The sequence below is a fragment of the Oncorhynchus clarkii genome, chromosome 17 (assembly GCF_045791955.1).
Source record: "Oncorhynchus clarkii lewisi isolate Uvic-CL-2024 chromosome 17, UVic_Ocla_1.0, whole genome shotgun sequence".
Taxonomy (NCBI): domain Eukaryota; kingdom Metazoa; phylum Chordata; class Actinopteri; order Salmoniformes; family Salmonidae; genus Oncorhynchus; species Oncorhynchus clarkii.
This window is the reverse complement of record NC_092163.1, coordinates 55,931,086-55,940,263: the sequence shown is the minus strand read 5'-3', so window position 1 is coordinate 55,940,263 and position 9,178 is coordinate 55,931,086. Positions and strand designations below refer to the sequence as shown.

The 9,178-nt window shown below is 44.5% G+C and overlaps 1 protein-coding gene across 11 annotated transcripts in view; it reads left to right on the top strand.

The window, feature by feature from the left end:
* Nucleotides 1–671: 671 nt before the first annotated feature.
* The window catches only part of LOC139371145 (forkhead box protein P4-like), a 140,396-nt gene continuing 131,889 nt past the window's right edge, over nt 672–9,178 (top strand). For 2 of the 11 annotated variants that reach the window (XM_071111245.1, XM_071111251.1), the window contains exon 1: nt 725–1,261. The gene's annotated coding sequence lies outside the window, so the exon portion shown is untranslated. Of the gene's footprint in view, nt 1,262–9,178 lie in introns of all 11 variants that reach the window. The other 9 variants (XM_071111253.1, XM_071111249.1, XM_071111250.1 and 6 more) reach the window with 8 other exon arrangements.

The window sequence follows — 9,178 nt, the reverse complement described above, 5'->3', positions numbered from 1 at the left end:
GTCCGAACCCAACCTTCATTTACCCATTGACACACTCAGGTTCCAAACTCTGAATTTTGACAAGACTGACTTTATAACCAAACATTTTCTATTTAAACTTTGTAGTCGATTTTGACACTAAAATACATTTTTTTTCAGACTCTTATCGATACCACATTGACCGTTTTCAAAGAGATTTGTTGGTTTATAGGGGCAGTCACTCTTTAAACAGCTCCTGAGTCAGTCTTCCTGACATTTTTTCTTGACCCAGATTATGTCAATTAGCAAATGAAAGCACTAAACTAGGAAATAGTTCAGGAGGAGTCAAGTGAAACTTGGCCTTCACATATTGAATATCTCATTAATCTTATGTAACTCTATCAAATAAAATAAAATAATGGCGTTGTTGTTTAGAGAATACTTTGTTGTTAACAGTTTCCAAGGTTTCTCTCTGTATAGAGGAACATCTGTTGCTGCTTGGCTCCACAATAGACAAACTCAGCCGCGATGCAGAGGTCAAAAGATCAGTGCCTTCACCAGGCGAGGCGCTCACACACACGCACGCACGCGCGCACGCACTTCCAGTCTGGCACCTCGCACTGGCTGCCTTCATGTGCAGTGTTTTCTTATTATGCTCCGCCACTAGTGAGTCACGGCGAGATGTGAACGCGCACATATTTTAGAGGCATTACGGTAGAGAGCAAACTGTCCCCCAACATATCCTCAACCAACACACAACCCGAGTAATTCATCACTGATTTACCAGCGAACGAGCGAGCGACAGAAGGGATGCCAAAAACTGAATCGAGTATCGTCATTGGGACTTGTGGAGGGGTTAGGATCTGAATAACAGCGAGATAGCAGGATCAAAACAGAGTAAGGGGAGGCCACGAACAGCCCGAAAAGCTCCGTGCTTTCTCTCCATCAACTTCCCGGAGGGCTGCGCATGCAGCCTGTGTGTGAGTTAGTGAAACTAGCTAGTCTAGTATTGTTCTGACTTCACTACAGTGCCCACTCCGAGAGAGAGAGAGAGGACGCACAACAAAAGGGAAAGAAAGGAAGCAAGGACGGACTAATTATAACGAACACGGTTGTAGTTGAACGTAATGGTCCTGCGATACCAATCTTAGATTCCAAGATTGATCAGTTTTAGTTCTGTTTGGTTTGCGTCTTGGTCGCCGAGAGTGGACTCGTCGGGTGGTGTTGCGCTGAGCTGAAACGGGGCTGTCCACATGGTCCAACCACTGGTGTGAAAGTTGACTTCTTCAGAATTCAAGAACAGGTTGATACACTTATCTACATATTCTTCTTCCGTCTACTTTTCCTCTCTTCTCCTCTCTCTCTCTCTCTCTCTCACTTTCTCTGTGCGTGTGTTTCTCCAAAAGTGAAAGTGTGCGCGCGTGTTATTGAATCAGAACACTGCAACAATTGGACTTGTTTGCGGCTGTCATTGTTTTCAACATAAACCAATAACAACCAAATATCGATTAAGTTAGGTTAGTGACTAGGCTATTATTGTATAATGTGAGTTTCAGCAAGGCTGGCATCCACTATAGTCTACACATGAAACGGTAGATCAGCCACTTTTCAGACCATACACTATGAAGCCGTTTTTCATAATCTACAATAGAAAAAGTTCGTTGAAAATGGCAAGGACACACTAGCGATTTTCTCGCGGCCTCTCCCCTAGATAAACACGTGCTATCAAAATAACATATTTCAGTTTTAATATGAAATCCATATACTTTATTAGTGAATTGCTTTTTATTTCTTTACTTTAGGTATGAAATAGCCTAAGAGTTGTAGACTGGAGGGCAGCGGCAGCGTGCTGCCTCGCGGCTTATGGAAGGTGTCAGGTTCACAAACGCTCGCTCATTAAACAACAAAACTTTTCAGACAAAGATGCAAAGATATCCGGAGTGAATTTGACTGAAATTAAGAAATGCACGGAGGTGCTCAGCCGCCCGAACGCTAAAAGAGTCAATTGGAAATAACTGATTATAAACGCCCCTCCAATAACTGGTGTTAATTTTACACACCCATTCGGCCATCGTTTTGAATTCCTTCTGATCATTGAATGCCGGTTCACCACACACCGAATGAGGCCTTAATCGATCTCGGATCGTTGAATTTTGAATGAAACATGTATATTAAGGGCTCGCATTTAGCCTAATATTAGGCCTTTTGCTTATTTTAGATTCAATTTACACAATAAGACTAATAGGCCTAAATGTAAATATTTGCTCAAATATTTCGTTTTCACGGAAAAACGTTTAGATCAAATAGTTTACCAGTCCTCTTTTAAACTGTTTTGTCTGCAGCTATTGGGCTTGCAATTTCCTGACTTGGATGGTAGCCTATGGACAGTTGGTCTCACGGTCTTTATGATAGTGTCCCTCTTATTTTAATCACAATTGGATCAAATGTAATAGAAGGCTACTGAAACAGCAGATTATTGTTATTGGTTCCGTTTATCAAACAATAGGTTATAGGCCTACTGCTAGTGATAGGCCTACGTGAAATTGTGCTTCAAAATCAAAGTTGGCATGAAGTGCATAGGAATAATTTAACACGTTGATAATTATCGGTTATTAATCATGCATAATCTATTTATCAGAATCGGCTATACCGACAGTCTGAATAATTTGACATCAGATATAAAAGCCAAATGCATGAAAAGCAGAAAGGATTCCGTTATTACCGTTATTAGAATAACTTCTTCATTTTTTTTTATAGGTAGGAATAATTGTAGCCTATAACTCCAAAGACAAAGGATAGACAAACGTTCTCACAATATTTATTATATTTATTTATGAAAATCTGTATTAAGCAACTGACGCTTATTAAATGTAGACCTATTGGGAATATGAATACAAATGTTATCCACAAATTTAAAAAAAGTTATACATGTGTTGAAAATTAGGCAAGCGGGTGCTGTAGGCCAAATCAACAGAATAGTCGGACGCGTCCGATGCACAAGAACAAATAGCCTACTCATTTTAAACTTTTAAGCTGAGCTTTTGTGAGGAGACATTTGAGAGTGCAGGGTTTAGGGATTTGTTCACTAACATTAATTCATTCATCATATCCTGTTACGCAATTTTTTGTTTGTTTTATAATTTCCTACAAAATAATTTCAATCATTTCGAAATCTGCTTTCTACTAAATCAATACATTTATAATTCATTTTAAAATAATTTCACTGTCTCAAACAAGGCTATGTAGGCCTAGAAGTTGTCAGACACCACCGCCTACCTTGTTGCGGTTGATTTTCTACATTTGAGCACACCCATAAATCTCCCTAAATCACCGTCCCTGAGCGCTCTAGACTAAATATCAGCCTTCATCTGGGACAGTCCCGCATGTCAGACGGAGTGATGTCCCGCATGATGGAGGGATGGAGGGAGAAATGAAATGACAATTAATTGCTGTTGGTTGCAGCGCGGTGCTGTCGGTCTGTCTGACATTAAAAAGAAAAAGGCAGATCATATGGGCGCGCGCTGACATGGCCGTTATTTCCTCTTGATTGATGGACGCTGGGGCGCATTTGGCATAATTAATTTTATTTAGTGTGTTCCCCCTGCCTCGCTCTCTCCCTCCCTCCCTCTCTCCTTGTCCCCTGTTGTTTTGTGGCTCCTGTCCCCCTGTCCTTCTCTCCGAGGCTGAGCGTGCCACCGGTGGCATTTCCGCAACGCGACGGTGACACAGTTTTAATTGCACCACACTGATGGAGGTTTAATAGAATATTTAGCTGGAATGAAAGAGCTGTATTTCACATTTTATAGCCGTGTAATAACTCTCCTGCCAGGCAGGAAAACATGGATTTGGTTGGTGGTATGTGTGGTGGCATAAAATATATTCACACCCGTAGAACTTCAGGATTGCCGTTCAAGTTGTCTTTTAATTGTTCACAAACACATCCGGTCTGATTTTCTTCTCTGACGAGATCAGAGGGTTATTTATAAAATAAGTTTCCAGTTTTTATTAATTAAGAATATAAGAAATTGAAGGGAATTTCCAACTGAATAACCAAATTAATAGGCCTAATAACTAATTAATTAAAACCAGGCACTTTTTAAAAAGGGTATTTTAAAACGTTTTATATTTGACTAAAAGCAGTTCACCTCCTGTAGGTATGTCCAGATTGTATTTTAATTTAATTGACCTAATTTAATCTTTCTGATTGTGTTATTCTATTTTTTTGTTCTTTTCTACTTTTATTTTACTCTGCTCATAACCAAAGTGTTGGGAAAAGTCAACTGAACTGATTCCTTCTTTGGAATAGCTTTAGAGTTGATGGTGAGGGAGAGCATGAAGCTCTCTCCGCAGTGTGTTCTCTGTGTGTTATGTGCTGTAGAGATCCACACCAGTCTTTAAGACGGAGGAGAACCTGGTTGTGATGGCTCATTTGGATGGAGCTTGATAATTGTCATTCCAGAGTTGAGGTTTTATTCCTGCATGGGCCACATATACTGAAGATATGACATAATTTCAAGTGGCTTGAGATATAAGTGTTTGAATGACTCTATTATCATTATTGAAGCGCCTCAGCTCAAACAGTCATACAGAACCTGCTATTGGGCTGGACTGGAGCAGTGAAGGTCTCTCCTCTCTGCATGCATGGGAGAAAAGGAGAGGGGGACATTTTCCACTCTATTTAAGATGGTAGTTGCCTAGTAATTATTAGGAAATTAGATGTACTAAAAGTACTTTATTACTTTTCTATCTATTTGCTCTCTAAGAAAAATAAGAATATTTTAGATAAGAAGAGTATAATAATAAAGAATATGTGAAAAAAGCAGTTTGAGAAAATTAGAATTTTGAGAAAAATAAAGAATATAATGAAAGAAAAGAGAGGGTATTTAAGAGGCGAAAGAAGTGATTTGGAAATGAAGTGGACACAGGCAGGAAGCTAGGTGTCAGAAAAAGGCTGACTCTCTTGCCGCTCTGTCTGCTGTTGTGTGTGTGTGTTCAGCTGCAGACGGTAGAATCAGACACTTTTTAAAAATGATTATCCTCTGCAGCTGAGTGTTTTTCATGTCCTGTTGTTGAATTTGTCCTGGCCGTCTTTTTCTCACACATTTTCTCTTCTGATTTGTTGAGTTCCTGATATTGCAGAATTTTCTGTGTCGTGAAGAATATATTTCTTCTATCTGTGTAGTGTGTAAAATGTTTTTGTACTTTCTATGATGGTGTATTTAGTAAAAGGAAAGCAAAAGTCTGCTCACTGTTTGCTGAACAGTGTCTGTAGTTTCAGTAGTGATTTAGTGAAACAGAACACACCAGTAATAGTGATTAGATGACACTATCAGGGTGGAACAGATAGACAATGAACAGTGTCTGTAGTTTCAGTAGTGATTTAGTGAAACAGAACACACCAGTAATAGTGATTAGATGACACTATCAGGGTGGAACAGATAGACAATGAACAGTGTCTGTAGTTTCAGTAGTGATTTAGTGAAACAGAACACACCAGTAATAGTGATTAGATGACACTATCAGGGTGGAACAGATAGACAATGAACAGTGTCTGTAGTTTCAGTAGTGATTTAGTGAAACAGAACACACCAGTAATAGTGATTAGATGACACTATCAGGTTGGAACAGATAGACAATGATTATGTGTGTTTGAACATGTTTTGGTTGGGGGGGGGGGCTGTAGTCAGGGTTTCAACAGGGTGTATGTCAGAGTCTGGGGGAGGGGGGGGGGGCTGTAGTCAGGGTTTTAACAGGGCGTATGTCAGAGCCTGGGTGTGGGGGGGGGGGGGGGGGGGGGGCTGTAGTCAGGGTTTTAACAGGGCGTTTGTCAGAGCCTGGGTGTGGGGGGAGGGGGGGCTGTAGTCAGGGTTTTAACAGGGCGTATGTCAGAGCCTAGGTGTGGGGGGGGGGGGGGGGGGGGGGGGGCTGTAGTCAGGGTTTTAACAGGGTGTATGTCAGCGCCTGGGTGTGGGGGGAGGGGGGGAGGGGGGGCTGTAGCCTGGGTGTGGGGGGAGGGGGGGCTGTAGTCAGGGTTTTAACAGGGCGTATGTCAGAGCCTAGGTGTGGGGGGGGGGGGGGGGGGGGGGGGGGGGGGGGGGGGGGGGCTGTAGTCGTGGTTTTAACAGAGTGTATGTCAGAGCCTGGGTGTGGGGGGAGGGGGGCTGTAGTCAGGGTTTTAACAGGGCGTATGTCAGAGCCTGGGTGTGGGGGGAGGGGGGGCTGTAGTCAGGGTTTTAACAGGGCGTATGTCAGAGCCTGGGTGTGGGGGGAGGGGGGGCTGTAGTCAGGGTTTTTACAGGGCGTATGTCAGAGTCTGGGTGTGACTAGAACATGTTCCAGATCGTCAGAAGGCGGACAGTAAACACACTAATATGTGGCTACTTTACTGTACTATCAAATTATACAACTGTGTTGACTGTTTTACCGCTTCAAAACCTTCCATGTTGTGCTTAATGCACAGCAACATTATTATGGTGGTCCATAAACATACTATAAGTGTTCTTACCTTGAGTACCCACCTGTGAGTGTGTTTGTTTGAGTGTGTGAGAGAGTGTGTTTGTGTGAGTGTGTGAGAGAGTGTGTTTGTGTGAGTGTGTGAGAGAGTGCCATTCTAAATTCATATGGGCTCTAGTCAAGTGAGATGGACAGTAGTGTGTGTGTGAAGTTTTTAATGTCCCGAGAGTTGCTAATACTGAACACTTTTCTCTGGACTCGCTCTGTCCATCCAACTCTCTCTCCCCATGTACATGAAACCTCTCCTGCCATTGGTTGAGTGGCTTATCTGCTGCTACAAAGTGTTTTTGAAGAGAGGTGTAAAGCCAGCGATACATGACACAGGTATGTGTAGGATTTGACCCAGTCGATATCCCTATATTTGCCTCCATCACGGCACTTCCATTAAAACTGATTCTGTGGAAAAATGCCAAATGAAATGGTTGCTTCTACAGTTCATGACTGATACGTTGGTTGTTTTTTGGGAGCTAGCCTAAAAGTGAGAAGAATGTGTTTTCATTTAAAATATATATATATTCTATTAGGAATTGAAAGGTTGGAGTTTGATCGTTTGTTTTGTGTGTGGAGCTAGCTAGCTGGTGATGAGAGTGTAGTGTTTTGCTGGCTGTGGTCATCAGGGAGGTGATTGATGTGAGTGTTGAGCCCCTGCCACATTACCTTAGTCTGAACCGTGATTACACATGTGGTTCTAATTGAACCTGTTATGGGGAAGAACGGGAGGCCTGAATATTTCTCTGTGCATGTGTCTGTGTGTTTGTGTGCCAAATGCTGACCCGTGGGTTGGGGAAAGTAAAGCCAGCAGAATCAGACTTAGACAGCATCACTAGTCCGAAGAAAGACAGAAGAAAGTGGGAGAATGAAAAGAGAAAAGGGGAGATAGAAGAGTCGTGATGCCATGGGCAGATTTTATGGTGATGCACAAGAAGTCTTGATTGTAGAAGAGAGACGAAGGGAGAATGAGAGAACATAGAAGGAGAGAGGGAGAGAGAACATGGAGAGCTTGATAGAGAGTTAGAGTCATAATGTGAGTCTGTTAAGAGCTGATGGATGTGGGAGGGAGCGACCCTGCAGCACAGAGAGAGGAAGCGACTACTTCCTATGGGCCTGGGGAATGGGAGAGAGACATAGATGGAGGAAGAGACTGAAAGAGAGAGAGAAGAGGACGGAAATGACAGTATGTGTGTAGCAGGCAGGCAGGCGTGGGTCATTATGTGTGGAAGCATTAGATCAGTGTCTCCTGAGAGAGCTTGGCAGCCACAGGCCAGCTTTATGACCCATTATTGGAGAGACTGGAGATGGTGAGAGTGATGGAGGGACCCAGCGAGAGAGGAAAAAGGGGACTGGCCGGGGCTTGGACCTTTGGCTGAAGATGGGTCTGGAGCAGTGAGAAGGACCAGGGCTGGTGTATGTTCGGGGAAGTGTAGGGCTGTGAGCAGGACCAGGGTGTAGGCTTGGGGAAGAGGTAGGGCTGTGAGCAGGACCAGGGTGTAGGCTTGGGGAAGAGGTAGGGCTGTGAGCAGGACCAGGGTGTAGGCTTGGGGAAGGGGTAGGGCTGTGAGCAGGACCAGGGTGTACGCTTGGGGAAGAGGTAGGGCTGTGAGCAGGACCAGGGTGTAGGCTTGGGGAAGGGGTAGGACTGTGAGCAGGACCAGGGTGTAGGCTTGGGGAAGAGGTAGGGCTGTGAGCAGGACCAGGGTGTAGGCTTGGGGAAGGGGTAGGACTGTGAGCAGGACCAGGGTGTAGGCTTGGGGAAGGGGTAGGGCTGTGAGCAGGACCAGGGTGTAGGCTTGGGGAAGAGGTAAGACTGTGAGCAGGACCAGGGTGTAGGCTTGGGGAAGAGGTAGGGCTGTGAGCAGGACCAGGGTGTAGGCTTGGGGAAGGGGTAGGGCTGTGAGCAGGACCAGGGTGTAGGCTTGGGGAAGGGTAGGGCTGTGATTAGGACCAGGGTGTAGGCTTGGGGAAGGGGTAGGGCTGTGATTAGGACCAGGGTGTAGGCTTGGGGAAGGGGTAGGGCTGTGATTAGGACCAGGGTGTAGGCTTGGGGAAGGGGTAGGGTTGGGGCAGTGAGCAGGACCAGGGTGTAGGCTTGGGGAAGGGGTAGGGTTGGGGCAGTGAGCAGGACCAGGGTGTAGGCTTAGGGAAGGGGTAGGTTTGGGCAGTGAGCTAGAGAGGGGGATGACTGGAGCTGAAACTGGAACAGGAAAAAGGACTAAGAGGTTGAGGTGGATGTAGCGTTTTAGTAAAATGGGACAAGTCCAATAATCTGTGACAAGGAAGCACTATGACAATAAACCTCTAGAACCTGAGCACGGCCTGTCTGTGTCTGGGTGGGGATGGAGCTAGCTGGCAGTCTGCTGACTGTGATGTACACTCATCTTGGCCACCTTAGAGATTTGACATGGATGGACAGACTGTGGAAGTAGATAAATAGGGCATGAGGTGGGGTTGTGTACATGAGAGAAAGTTTGGGTGAGAGATGGTGTGTTGGTGATTTGTTCATTTGACAGAATGTGTGTATGTGTGGTGTGCGGGTGTGTTTGTGTGGTATGGAATCCTCATAAATAGGTCTGGCCAGCCAGACTGATTACTGGGCTGGCTTTGCATTCTGTCTGACAGCTGTATTTGTGTTATGGATTTTCCTTCAGTCCATACCCCCCCCCTCACACACACACACACACACACACACACACACACACACACACACACA